The sequence below is a fragment of the Pseudopipra pipra genome, chromosome W (genome assembly GCF_036250125.1).
Source record: "Pseudopipra pipra isolate bDixPip1 chromosome W, bDixPip1.hap1, whole genome shotgun sequence".
NCBI classification, from domain to species: domain Eukaryota; kingdom Metazoa; phylum Chordata; class Aves; order Passeriformes; family Pipridae; genus Pseudopipra; species Pseudopipra pipra.
In genome coordinates, this window is record NC_087580.1 from 17,913,205 (window position 1) to 17,924,401 (window position 11,197).

At 53.6% G+C, this 11,197-nt stretch overlaps 1 long non-coding RNA gene across 1 annotated transcript; it reads left to right on the plus strand.

The window, feature by feature from the left end:
* Positions 1-316: 316 nt before the first annotated feature.
* LOC135406447 (uncharacterized) lies at positions 317-3,582 on the plus strand. The gene is made up of 2 exons (XR_010426257.1): positions 317-856; positions 3,278-3,582. It is a non-coding gene; the product is annotated as an uncharacterized LOC135406447 (long non-coding RNA).
* The last annotated feature ends 7,615 nt before the right edge of the window (positions 3,583-11,197 follow it).

Genomic DNA, 11,197 nt, shown 5'->3' on the forward strand with positions numbered 1-11,197 from the left:
AGGACTCCAAAGCTGAGCCGCAAATGCCCCTGGGGGGGATCGTGGGGGGTCCGCGGGAGGGGATTTGGTTTTGGGGGTGTCCCGGTGGCGGTTCCCGGCAGAGCCCCGGCGGTGGGCGGGGGGATGCGGGGTCCCCCCCGCGGTGGGGGTTGGTCTTGTTGGAAATGATCCAACTTGCCTCAAATTTTAGTCAGTGGCAGCAGCTGACCGGGTTTCTTTTCACGGGCTCTTGTCGCTTTGATCTTTAAAGCACCCAAACTTGGAGTTTCTCTGCACTGGCTCTGATGAGCTTCCATAAACAAAGCCTGAGGGAGCTGAAGATTGGACATCTGGGATCTTAAATTCCTGGTCCTTCAAGGACCTGTTGGAGGAACCAGAAGGTCCAGAGGGGATTAACAAAGACATTGCAGCCTGAGAGTTGGAGACTCTGTGTCTGAGGAGGAGGGCTAAGAGGACCAAAGAACGTGGACCAAATTAGCCAGTTAAGGATAGACTACTAATTAGAGTCTTAATTAATGAAGAGAATTCATTAGTTCATTAATTGGGGTAAATTAGAAGCAATGAACATGAATTTGTTTGTTTGTTCAAATGTAGAAATGTGTGAAAAGTCTGGAAAGGGACAGGTGGGGCTGGAATGATTGGCTCCCTGTCTCTGGGAGCCAGAACAAAGCAGTGCCTGGCTCACCAACACTTCCCAGGGGCGTTGGAGGGTTTCATTTCTTCCCAACGCTTTTCAGGGACAATTCTTGGTGAGCCAGGTGGGACAATGCTGTCGACCCTCCAGGGATTCCGGGACCCTGAGGACTCCAGCGAGCAGTGAAAATATTCTTCTGGGAGATCTCAGTCCCTGGATCTGGTGAGTTCAAAGCAAGATCCCTGGAATTTTATTAAGGCATTCCTGAGCGTATAAAAGGTATACCTAAGCATCCTAGAAATGGAGCTCTAGAACAGAATAGAATAGAATTGGGTTGTGAAAGTGATGATAAAACTGTAAAAGGAGGAGTGTGATATTTGGCTTATGAGAAGAAATCCCTACTGACTGAGTGAAAGGGGTGGGTTCCAGGCCCCAGGTGTGGGTCAGGGGGTGGGTTCCAGGCCCCAGGTGTGGGTCAGGGGGTGGGTTCCAGGCCCCAGGTGTGGTTCAGGGGGTGGGTTCCAGGCCCCAGGTGTGGGTCAGGGGGTGGGTTCCAGGCCCCAGGTGTGGGTCAGGGGGTGGGTTCCAGGCCCCAGGTGTGCTTTGCCCACAGATCAGTCACACACAGAGCTCTTGCCCATAGAGCTGCTTTGGGGAGGGCTTTGCTCAGGGAACTGTGTTTGTCAAACCCAATGGTCAGTGCTGGAGAAAGTGAAGTGTTTGGGGAGTGTGTGTTACTGGGAGTGTGTGTTATAGTATTAGAATCCTGTCTGACTCGGGGATGCCCATAATAGATATAAAAAAGGAAAATTCACTTGCTGTAGAGTGTTAAATGCAATAGTTTGTTCCTGTGTGCATTTTAAAGCATTTGGTGCACATTAAATATTTGAAGGAAGGTAAATTGCCACAGCAGCTGTTAAGCTGGGATTGTGTGTTCAGAGCATTCTTTAGTGTCAGCTTTGGTGTTTGTAAGGGTTGGATTTGTGTTAATTGTGCCGATATTCAATTAGTGATTAGTGAATTAGAGATTCAGTTTGTGGATTATAATACGGTTTTTCAGTTGCTGTTGTTTTGTCAGAGAAAAGAGAAGTGAACTGAAATCTCTAGATTTGTTCTTTGAACTGAGCAATAGTCAGGGTTTGGGAAGGTGTGGTTTGATGCCAGGGAGCAGCAGCAGCTGGGGAGGTTCCTCCAGCTGCAGGGGAAGGAGGCAGAAATGGTCCCAGTGAGAGAGGAGCAGAGGAAAGGATTTGGGTTTGGAAAGCTTTGGAGGGTTTAGTGTGAGAGCAGGGATTTGGAATGTGCGTGGGGAAGGGACAAACAGGAGCTGCCACAGCCTGGACTCCCCCCAGGGCTCCCGGCCAGGCAGGAAGGCTCCTGCCCTTGGAAGGTGTGTGGGGGCCCAGAGGTGTCATCCCCAGCTGAACCTCTGCTCCATGGACACTGGGGAGGGAGAACATGGATTTCTTGGGAGATCCTGGAGTGGCGTGTTGGGTTTGAAAGAGGAGGAAAGGACAATTTAGTCAGAAATGATTCCTGTTGTTGGTGGCACAGGGCAAAAGGAAAATGGGCCTTTCTTTCAACCATTAAAATTTGGAATTGGTAAATGGGTGTTGGCCCTTCAAATTCTTTCTGTGCCTGACTGTGCTGTACCATTCCTAGGCAAGAGATGGATTTAGTGAGTTAAATGACATTTGAAAAAGGAAAAATCCAAGTTTTTCGGTGCAGCTGCTCTGTCATTCCTGGGTTTTGGTGTCATTGTGTCACTCAGGGATCCTGAGGAGGGTGAAGCCCTTCTGTGCAGGACATGGAGATGGTCCCTGGCCTGTCCAAATGCATTAAATGCTGCTGCTGAAGGAGCCCCCCCAGTGATTTTATCTGCATTGACCCCCTGGAGCCCACGGGCACCTGCTCCTGCCTGGACAGAAACCAGGAGTTTCCTTGGACTGGTGTCCCCCAGGAAGGACGTTTTCCCCCCTGTTTCTGAGGCTTTTAATAGTCTTTGATCAATAAATATTTCTCCATGTGATTTCTCCTTGTAGTGTCTTCTTGAAGCCTGAAGCAAGCAGAGGAGGGGATGCCAAAGATCCGCCCTCCCCTCTCTATTGTCACTCTGCACCCCCCAGGCCCTTCCTCTGCAGTGTCCTGTCTCCCTGGACGTCCCCCCTGGAACTTGTGCCCTTCCCTGCTGGCACGGGTGGGCACACCCCCCATCCCAGTCATGTTCCCAAGCACTGCCAGGGCCACCTGGGTGACCAGCGGGACATGAGTGGGGGTGGCTTGTGAGAGAGTCCCCAAAGGCTCCCTGTCCCCAGAGAGCAGAGCCACGGGGACCAGGGCAGGTCCCCCAGCAGGTCCCACTGCAAATGGCCCGGTTTGTGCTCCAGGGAGGAGGTTTTATCACAAGCAGGGGTTTCCAGGGCTGCCTCGTGCGCAGACACCTGGGGGCCATTTTGTTTGGAAAGCTGAGGAGCCATTTTGTGGTCAGGGACTGGTGGGCTGCTTGTGGTTCTGCTTAAAGTTCCTGATTGCTGCTGCTTACAGTCCTGCCTACCTGCTGCTCCACACAGCTCTGTTGGGGTTGCCCATTGCTGCTCATTGTTGCCTACTGCTCCTGACAGTTCTGCTTCCTCACTGCTGCAGTGCCAAGGTGAGCCGGGAAGAACGTGAGGTGGTGAGAGCAGCCTGGGCTCACTGCCAAGGGACCGTGCGGCCGGGGCAGGGAAACAACCTGACAGGGGGATGGGGACAACCAAGGGACTGCAGCAGCAAGCAAAGATGGCCTGTGAAGGAAGAAAAGAGCGAGGCCTGGCATGGGAGGAGCGAGGGAGTGGTTCTGCAAATCGAAGGCTCTTAAAAGGGCTCGTCCCTCCCATCCTGGGGGTGCTGGAACCTGGTCACGAGTTGGGTGCACCCAACGCTGTTAATAAAGTTCTTTGTTTCACTTATTTGGCCATCTCCGAAATTTTAATGAGAGCTATTTGTCCCAGGGCAGGAGAACACACCTTAGTGCCCCCTCACATACATGTGGTGTGAGTGAGAACAGCCCAGGGCAGAAACACCCACCTGCCCGGGGGCCCCAGCAGTGGGTCAGCACCAGGCTGCAAACAGGGCAGGGCAAAACTTGGCCCTGCAGACCCCACAACCGAGGCCAAAGAGAGACCAGCCAGGCCACCACCCCCAGCCCAGCCTATTGCACCTCCGGCCACAAGAGTGGGGACCAAAGCTGTGCTTCTCCTTCCTCCTCTGCACCCAGGAGCCACAGCCCGGGGCACGATCCTGCCCCCAGCAGCACAGACTGCCAGGTCCCTGAGCCCCTGGGGCAGGAGCTCCTCGGGGTGCAGCCCCTGGGCCCTGCAGCACCACAACCTCCTGTAGGGCTGCCCCTGCCTGGGCTCCAACTGCCCAGCACGAGGGAAACCAGGAGCCAGAGAGCAGAGCTGGGGGCCTGCAGAACATCAGCATTTCCTGCCCTGCACAGCCAGGACAGTTTTCCAGAGCTCACTTAAAACAGCCCCTCCAGAACTTTCAGGGTGTTCCACAGGGCCCAGTCAGTCCCAGGATGATCCCAGTCAGTCCCAGGATGATCCCAGTCAGTCCCAGGATGATCCCAGTCACTCCTGGTCTCTCCCAGTATATCCCAGTTGCCCCCAGCTGCCCCCCCACCCCGAGCTGCCGTCGGACGCCGCCCCCCAAGATGCTGACGGGGGTCGGGGGCTCCGTGCTGGGGTTCCTCTGCCTGGGCCTGCATGGAATGAAGGGGCCAAGGTGACACTGCAGGGCCTCCTGGAACCAAAGAACCCTGAGACATTTGGGAACCTCCTGCAATCAAGGGACAATTGGGAGCCTGCAGGGCCTCCTGGAAAAAAGGGACCCTGAGACACTGTGGAAACTCCTGGAATCCAGGGGCCTTTGTGACATGGGGGCCTCATGGAACCAAAGGAACCTGGAAACATTTGGGAAGTTGTGGAATCAAGGGACCATTGTGACACTGCAGGGCCTGATGGAATTACAGGCACACTGGGACACTGTGGCAGGACATTCCCCCCTGGAATGGGACCAAGACAATGCCCTATTTGCAAATGTATCAGTGCTGGGCTGAGAGGGGCCCAGGCCAGGCCAGGAGATGTTGGAACCAGTCTGGGTTCAACCCTGAATTAACATCCTGATGGTGAGGCAACCCCTGGAGTCCAAGGGCTGTCAGTCCATCACTTTATACTGTAAAGTTCCAGTCCCCTTTCCCAGGGGCAGGTTCTTCCAACATAACCCTTCTTGGGGTGTATGGTTGGAGATTCCCCCCTTGGCTGGGGAACCCCCCCCAAGGTCAGTCCTCGAGGGTGAGCAAAAGAGATCTCCCCAGGAGCCTTGGTCTGGGGGAGTTACATCAAATGTCAACTTAATAGTTATTCATTTTTTGCCAGCTTTAGTATAATTCCTTCAATTATATTGTACTTATCCTGTACTACCGGTAGTTTTAGTGTTTAGATTGTGTAGTAAATAATTCTGATTAAAATTTTTTGTCTGTTCATCTGTGATAATGATGAGTTCATTTTATATCAATATATCTGATTTTCCATCATTAAAACCTGCAGGACAAAAGTGGTTCAATCACAGCTCTGTAATTCCTTAAATTCCAACCCTTGGCATAATCCGGGGCTGAGATTGGATCCAGCTGCCCCCAGGCTCCTCTCTGAGCAGGAGTTTAGAAAGCCAGGGAGTCCTTTCTGCACCTCGGGACTCAAGGGCAGGACTTCTTTAATGAACTTTGTCTAAGCCTTCCACTGCCACCGGCAACAGGGGGTGACAGGGAAAAGGGAGGGGAAAGGGGAGAAAAGGTGGGAAAAGGGGGTGAGACCCCTTCAGCTGAGCGGTTGAGGGGGTTGGACCCCCAGAGCAGAGCACGGGGAAGCTGTGGTTTGACGGGATGATCAGAAAGGGGTGGGAGAGAAGGGAAAAGGGGTGGGATCCCCAAAACTGAGTGTGAGGGGGGTTGCGACCCCCAGCCTAAGTGGGAGGGGTTGGGAGCCCCCGGTTGAGCACGGAGGGTCTGGAGATTGGGGGGACGTTGGGAAAGAGGAAGGAGAGGGTGGAAGAGGGAGGTGGGACAGAAGGTCGAGGGGTCCCTTTGTGTCCCCCATCACATGAGGCTTGGAGGGATTCCCTGGAGCTCAGGGGGGTTGGATCCACACTGGGGGAGTCCCTGTCCATCCCTGGGGGTCTGATGGGACACGTCACAAGACCCTGTCCTTAAAATGTGGGGCTTTTCTCGTATAAAGTGCTGGACTGTCAGTCAGGTGTGTCCAGGCTGTGCCAGCCCAGCAGCCTTGGAGAAGTTCTCAGGGGTGTCACCTTTGTTCCTTTGCCCGGGGATTTTCCCAGCTCTGCCACATCTTCCCCTCTCTCTCAGGATGTTTCCCTTTGGAATTGAGGAGTCAGGCTGGTTTCAGCATTATTCAACCCAAAAGCAGCGTGACTCCCCTTCTTCATTTCCTGCCGGGGGTTTTGCAAACAGGGCCTTGTTGGAGTTGTTTTACCCCGTTCCAGGCAGAGCATCCTGCTACAGGACCCCCATGGGACCCCCTATGCCCTTTCTCACCCTTTCCCTCACTGTCCCACCTGTTTCCCACCCTCCCTGCAATCCTCTACTCCCCCCACAGCTCGGTTTGGGGGTGGCCCCCTCCCCCACCCTGCTCAGTTCAAGGTCTCAGCCCCTTCTCACTCACTTTGACGATGCAAAGCTCGTCCCTTTTCCCCCCTCTCCCACCCCTTTCCCGTCAGACCCCCAAACTCCAGCTGCCCCAGTTGCTCCCACTAAATCTGGGAGTCCTACCTCCCCCTTTCTCTCAGTTTTGTGGGTCCCACCCCCCTCCTTCTCCATTTGGGGACCCCAGCTGTTCCGATCCGCTTCGATGCAGAGGGGAACCAGGTTCTAAAACACTCCCATAAGCCAGGTTAAGGCACAAACGAGGCCAGATGCTGGATCCCAAAACGAGAATTCCACTTTGTTTTGGAACACAAAAGAGCAGAGAGAAAGAAGGGAGATAGGGCAGTGGGACAAGCTAAGGGGAACTGTTAAAAGCACAGGACAGGAGTTAGCAGCACCAGGAAGTGCCGCTGCCTTGCAAGCTGGTAGATCTCTGCTGGGCTTCTGCCCTGGTCGCCTTGTAGCCTCCGAGGAACAAACCCAACCCGCAGGGGAAGGGGGTGGCAGCAGCTCCCGCAGCAGTCCTGCAACAGCTCCCCACAGTCCCCGGGCACGGCCTTAAATCCCCTCGCCGTGGGACCCCTGGATGCCCCCTGGCCCCTTCACCAGGATCCAAGCAAAGGTCTCCTGGCACCGAGATGGGCCCCGAGTGTCCCTTGGCTGGTTCCCCGGTCTCCAAGCGAGATCCGCCTGGTACACCTTCTCCCATTTTTTGATTGTAACAAGTTTTTCTCTTGTTTGCTCCTCTGCCTGCCTCTGCTGGCTTGATGGGTGCCTCCTGGAGCTTTTGCAAGGAGCTCGGCTCCTGCAGCAGCCCGGCTGTGGCACCAAGGCTTTGGAACTCTGCTAAGGGAAAAGGTGAAGTTGCTGTTGGGCCAATGTTCCACTGCTATTGCTAAGGGAAAATGTGAAGCTGCGGTGGATGGGGAGGATGTGGAGTTGCCCTGGAACTGGCCCAGTTGAATTAAAGTGCAGGTTGAAGGGTCGGTGCTGTTGCTAAGAGAGCAGCCCTGTTGCCGGGGAGCAGCCAATGGGGAGCTGCCCAGAGGCAGCCAATGGGGAAGCTGCGTGGTGGCGCGAAGGGCCAGCCAATGGGAGAGTGCGATGGAGCCAAGTGTAGCCAATAGCCAGCCAATGGGACCCCGAGCGGACGGGCAGCCAATGAGGAGCTGTGGCCGGGAAGGTGCTGAGGGACTGCGCATGCTCTGGGCCAGTCCCCGTGGGGGGCTTTTCCCAATTGTCCCCTGTTCAACTCCCTTCAGCCTCCAACCCTGATAATTCCTGGCATCCCCCTGTCACTGCAGAGATCCACGTGGGTTCTGCACTTGACCGCCCTGGGGGAGGGGGTGAGCAGGGCATAACCAAGCTCAGGTGTGGACACCTGACATTTCTGGGGGTGCCTAGAAGAGAAGCTTTGGGCAAGGTGACTGTGGTTAAACCTGTCTGGCCATCCAGGGACAGCCAAGTTGCTCTCTCCCTTCCCCTCCTCAGTCAGACAACAGGAGAAAAGCAGGTGAAGAAATCCTTGGTCAACAGAAAGGGAGATTAACTGGAGAGAGGAAAGCAAAAAGCAAAGGCCACATGCAGAAACCAAGAAAACCCCTGGGAGGCAAGAATTCAGTCCATGGAGAGGTTTCTTTGGAAGACAAATGTATTAATGAAGGACATCCACGTCTGCCCCCTGCCCACCTTCCTTTCTGCCTTCCTTTCTCTCAGTTTATTGCTGATCATGCCATCCCATGGAATGGAATATCCCTTGGGTCAGTCCAGCCCAGCCGTCCCAGCCATGTCCCCTGTGAAACACTTGCCCAGCAGAGCCCATTGGGTGGGGGTGGTTGCAGAGACGCTTCCTGCGGGGCCAGCACTGCCCAGGGACAGCCAAAACCTTGGGCTGGGACCAACAGCGCTGCAGCCACGAGCACCAACCCAGCAGGACAGGGGCTGCTCTGGGCAAAGGGAACTGCAGCCCAGCCACAGCCAGGGCAGGGCTGCTCAGGGGGCTCTGCCAGCCTCTGGTATTCTGGGACTCAATGAAGCTTTTCCTTGGAGAGCTCTTTGAAGGCCCAAGTGAGAGAGAGGCAGAAGTGCAGCTGTCAAATGCAGCAGGATAAACACAGCAGTTCCTGTGAGGAACATTTCTGCCCTCAATCTGGGGAAGGGCCTGTGAGGTCCCTTCTCTCTGCAGGAGCTGATGGCTCAGCCCGTGACTCAGGGCTGGGCCAGGGGCTCTCCAGCTGCCCCTGCCCTGGCCTGTGACAGCCCAGCACAAGGCCCCTGGCTGGCACAGGCCCTGGGAGATCCCCTGTGCCTGAGGGCCTGGGCTCCCTCCAGCAACGGGGCTTCTCTTTGGGCTGCCCCGTCCCTCGTGCTGAGCGCAGGATGGGACAGCAGCAGGCACAGCTGGGCCCTGTCTGTGCCCGCAGCTGAAAGGAGCAGCCTGGGCACAGCACGGGGAGGCTGCTGCTGGCAGGGCACAGCAAAGGGCCCGGGCAGGCTGGGCACTGGCACCCCCTTGAAGGAGAGTGGCACCGGAGGCACCGCCATGTTGCCCCTGCCGTGTGCCGGAAGTGAAGCCGCCACCCCCAGGTTCAGGCATTTCGCCGGGAAGGGGGGAGGATGACTGTGACGGACAAATAGACAGCGAGTCTATAGAGGACACAGAAGAGAATCTGCTAGCTCCCTTTAGCCAGGGCGCTCCACTAACACCCTTTGGCTGCGCAGCGGCCATGAGACCGCTGCAGAACAACCACGCAGCAACATGGATGCAGCAAGCTTACTCCGGCCGTGAGGCGGAAGTGAAAGTGCCTCTTCCGTCACCACCAGTTCAACCAACTCACAACAAATGCACAACAGTTAAAGCATCACTGTGGCTCTCCTACCCAGAAACCAACCCACAGCCCTCACCAGCCTCAGAACAGCTTCTATGCCGAAGATGGCCTGATGGAGGAGGAAGAAGAGATATTGGCTCCCTAGAAAGCTTAGCTGAGCTGTGGCAAACTGAACTCAGTGAGACAAGAGAACCAGAAAAAGGACAAGCAGTTTTGAATCCTGCAAAAGAGGAAGAACAGCAAACATGGCTACGGCTACTACTTCAGCTCGAGGAAGAAGATGTAGACTGGGAAAGCACACAGAACATCTGCCTACCCAAGCCCAGACCATCAGCAAAGTCAAAGCTACCAACGTTGAAGTGGACAGCACGTGTACTGACGGCGTTGCTGGCAATGACAGTGGTTGGTTTTGTACTGCGAGAATTTCAGCTGGGACAACACCATCCACCTCCTGACAGAACCAACAACCTAGAGGTAGCATTGCAAAACACAGCAGACATACAGCTATCAACTACCATGTTTAATTTTCTAAGTCACAGAAGGGCAACTTTACTAATTGACAGATGATCTGCTATTATAAAAAGTTCTTTTGTGTTACAGAGGGTAAGAATAATAATAAGAGGGGCCCCAAATCAAGTATTTACTTCTCACTATTTTAAAATGCTGTTAGACAAGATGCCATACACAACATGGAAAGCCAAACTTAAACAAGTAGCAAACAAACAACCAGTTACAATTTCAACTGCAGAAACACATAACTCTTTATACACAGTCACTGCAAGAGCCTTGAGAAAGCAAAACAAACAAAACCTTCATACAACACAAGCCCAAAGATGCTCCACAAAGTTGCAACATACAGCAATACACACCTCTAGATCTACTCAAAACACAAACATGCATAAATTGACCTATACCCAAATTGAACAATTAGAATGGGAGGCAAAGACAGGAATATCAAACATCCTGATAGCAGCAAAACACGGGACTGAACTACAATCCACCTTGACTGCCTTAACTGACGCCATCCAAAAAGCAGGTCTGCAGCTTGCCCCAGAAAAAATTCAACGCACCCAACCTTGGACCTACCTCGGATGGAGGATCACTCAACAGGAAATCATGCCACAACCAGTGACTTTCAAAGTAACGGACACTATGACCCTGAATGATTTGCAAGGGCTTTTAGGAGCCATTAACTGGCTGAGGCCTGTCTTGGGCATCACAACAGAGGAATTGCACCCCCTCTTCGAGCTACTTAAAGGTGACCCAACTCTCACATCTATTCGATCCCTAACCCCATGATGCCTTAAGCCCCTAATGGTTTTCATTTTTCTAATATTTGTAAGACTTATGAGTTTTATAAGTAGGTTTAAAAGCAGAAACCCCTTCCTTCTTTGTCCCTTGTCCCTTTCCCTTTCTCCAGTACCCTTGTTTATACATTCCCTAACCCTCTTACACCATTCTGTGCTCCCCATATCAATCCTGCTTCTGAATACAGCAGAATTGTTTAGTCTTTTGTCAAGGCAAGGCCTAGACAGTTGACAGAACAGCATATCTGGGCCTAAACCACAGAATAGGTCAAGAATTAGGTAAATATGTGCCCTTTGTGCTCTGATGAAGTTGAAGATGATGAAGTAAGTGGTCCCAAAAAGACCCCAGACCCAATTCTCAGGGGGAAGGCCAGGGGCGGTCCAGAGGAAGGGCCAAAGGGTGGACACATCTGGGATTGGATGGATAATGTTATAAAAGGTAACCTTTCGGGCACGGCCGGCGCGCGCGTCGTATACCATCTACTGCCTTGGCAAATAAACCCTTTCTTATCTCACCCCTAATTAACTGCTCCGGAGATTTTTTTCAGCACCAAAATACACCGGCAACAGTGGTGGCCCGTACGGGGAGAACTGGACCGGGGACTTCTTCAGACTGGAATTTTCATCAGCAGGAATATTCCTCAGCAAGCCGGCTTTTATCTGAGAGAAATTCCCGCCGGTCTGAGAAGCCCAGCTCCACGGAACCCACGAAAACAAGCACGGA